Source organism: Ictalurus punctatus, unplaced genomic scaffold (assembly GCF_001660625.3).
Source record: "Ictalurus punctatus breed USDA103 unplaced genomic scaffold, Coco_2.0 tig00005537, whole genome shotgun sequence".
Lineage (NCBI taxonomy): Eukaryota > Metazoa > Chordata > Actinopteri > Siluriformes > Ictaluridae > Ictalurus > Ictalurus punctatus.
Genome location: NW_026521108.1, coordinates 45,411 through 48,493, shown reverse-complemented (window position 1 = coordinate 48,493; position 3,083 = coordinate 45,411). Strand labels below are relative to the sequence as shown.

The following is a 3,083-nucleotide window of genomic DNA, read 5'->3' as shown; positions in this document are numbered from 1 at the left end:
GTACATGAAAAAAAAAATACATCGGTACAACCAAAGTCACATTCTTTCTTTATCATTCCATATCTTCCATGTGTCAGTCAGAATTTCACCTTTTTGTGATCACAGAGATTAACGCAAAATCAAGAAACTCCACAATATTCAGAGGGAGCTTCACTTTTCAAAGTCACTGCAGATTGGGCCCAAACATGTCATGACACGTCATCACCACAACAGGCCTTCAGCACAGGTTACTTCTACTTCCTGAAAAGTGCAGACCGGATACAGTTACGTTCACATTCATGGAGACAATCACATTCACAGTTCCATTGTAAACTGAAACTCGGACAATTTTACAGGTAGTCTCGGTTCGGACCGAAGTGCACTTCCCAGTCCACATTACGACGGTCACATTAACCAAACTTTTCATGCAAACTGCTCTGTGTTGGACTAAACATCCGTGGGAAAGCCCAGTAGAAGAGCTACACTGCAGAATTTTTTCTGTCTAAAAATGAACAAATTTCAGGTTGTTGTAGCTCTTCTTTGATAAATGACAAGATGGTAAATTCATAAAATAGTTCATCATAAAACTTTGCATTAAAAAACCAGAACATATGGATGCTCACTGTGGTTTATTAATCTTCAACAAACTGCAATGTAAAAATGGTCAGAGTGTGCCCCTTGTGGTAACTCTTTCATAGGGGCATGTACGAGTCAGAACAATCAGGTCCCATCTTATCTTCTCAGCACTTACTATCTCTATATATGATCATATGGACAAACATAGCTTGTTACAGATCTGGGGTAAACATGTAAGCAAGAAATGTATGCAAGTTAATGTTCCTCATACCTTCACCTGAACCAGGCATCCTGGGTGCAAGACGAATATGACAGACTGTGTTAGACTTTCAGCGAGATCTTTTTCTTTTAGTCCCACTAATTTTCATGCCTTCTCAATCTGCGAGAAGAAGAAATCAGATCCACAAAAAAAAAAACTTAGTAAATTCAGTCTCCTCAGCCTAAAAGCCCCAGTAAAAGATAACTCTCTGATGGTTAAAAGCTTGCAGGAAAAGTGACAGCAAAAATATGGATGGAATTCCCAGAGTTGTGGTGAGTTGTATGAGATGATGGTACTTAAACACTCCCAACAGACCTGCTTCCACACAAACGCCATGCACTGCCACCATCCACGTGGCTTTGGCACTGCAGACACACAAACACAAAGTTCAGTTTATTATACACAAATGTCTTACTCTAAATAGGTTATTGATTGTACAAAATACTACATGCATGTAGAACCCCTACATGCTTTGTCGTTTAATTTATGTAAGGAATAAACATACGGTTATAGGAAACAGTCACCGACCAATGGTAAAATGGAGTTGACCGTTACACCCTTAAGTAGAACTGCACATTCTGAAGTGTTTATTCCCCTTATACCACAGCAAGTTGTCAACAAGCGCATTTCTTTATTAATTAAAGAAGATCATGCATACACATTAATTATTTTTAAAGGCTGACCGACAGTGGATGTTACAGATGCGATACCAAGTCGGGGTATTGCACCTACTAATAACCGATTACGACTGATGAAAATATAACACTCAGTGGAAAATTAAGTCCACTTTATTACAAAATAAACAGTACTGACCGTCCATGAAAATGTACTGCCTTTTCTAATGAAAGATAGCTCTATATCTCGAGATATATATATCGAGCGTCAGACTTTTAATCTGAGGGTCCAGGTTCAAGTCCCTGTTTGGGTGTTGTAGTACCTCCATATCTTCTGAGAGGTCCAGTGAAACCATCTAAGGTGCCTCTTTCCAGCATGTTTTGTTCAGCAAGCAAATGGGCAAACTAAGGAAACATCAGCAGATTGTCAAGTTACTAATGGTACTAGGGAGAGTGTTGTTTGCTACCTAAGCTTTGTTACCTTTTAGCATGAAGTTGACAAAGACATGGGTGGTCATCATAGAGATTGGAGTCCATATAACAGCATCCTTATTAGACTGCGCAGTAAATCATGGGTCTGTGTGAAAAAGAGCACATTGAATGACCCCAACATGATTTGAACACGCAACCTTCTGATCTGGAGTCAGACGCGCTACCGTTGCGCCACGAGGTCCCATCACAAAACTATAGCGCATCATGGTGCAACCATACTTGTTCATCGGTGTGGCGCTCAAGACGCATTGGAACTCGGAGACAGGTGGTGGGCTGTGACTGTTGCGACTAGTGTCTGACATCTGGGCAAGAGCTCTTTCAGAGGACAAGGCACGAGCCCTTTAAAGGCATAACCTGCCTGGTTTCCCTTCCCTGGACATAAGGGAGATTTTCAAGATCAAATGGTAGATCTCACCCCAGTGCGTGAGAGTGAAGCGTGGACAACTTATACCTGAAGCGCAACTCAGGGACTCAACTGCCTATGCGATAGGACCATGGTTCAGCCTTCTTCTGGGTAACTTCACACATTTACCATTTGTACGAGGCCTTTGTGTCATTATACGTGTCAGACGATGGGCAATCAGTGGCAAAGGTGGCGTAAACCTGCTTTTTGCGAGGCATACAGAGCCAAGATTACACGTCAGTTGTGTGGTGTGGAATTAACGTGTTTGTTAGAAATTTTGGTCTCTTTGTGCAGAAAAGCCAAGTTTAATTAAAAATGCTGATGCTATTCTACTTGTTCTCATACCATGACACGAAGGCATTCCTTGAACCAAGACAAGCCTCCAGAGTGAGCCTTACGAATAAGAGTTATGCTGGTAACGATTTCCAAGCGACATGCTGGTCAAAAGTGTGCTAGTTGAACAAAAATACGAACAAGGTCGTTAAACAGAAAGCACTGGGGTTAAGTTGATCTCAACTTAGAAACTGGCCAACATAATAGATAGGACCAAAGTTCAACATTCTCTGGTTAACGTCACCATTTTACAGGTTTCACAAGAACCTTGTCTCTTTGTATGTCTCAGACTGCAGGCAGTCAGTGGGTAAAGAAGTATGAAGGACAGAGCCGTGGTTGAACCCTGTTGGTTGTATCCTTGAATAGTGGTGCTGAGCTGTGTTATAGTTTGTAGAAAGCCATGAGAACCAGATGGATGGGCCCTTTC

The 3,083-nt window shown here is 41.5% G+C and overlaps 1 non-coding gene across 1 annotated transcript; it reads right to left on the bottom strand.

Moving 5' to 3' along the window:
* Positions 1-2,029: 2,029 nt before the first annotated feature.
* Positions 2,030-2,101, bottom strand: trnaw-cca (transfer RNA tryptophan (anticodon CCA)). The gene has a single exon. It is a non-coding gene; the product is annotated as a tRNA-Trp (tRNA).
* Positions 2,102-3,083: the final 982 nt, after the last annotated feature.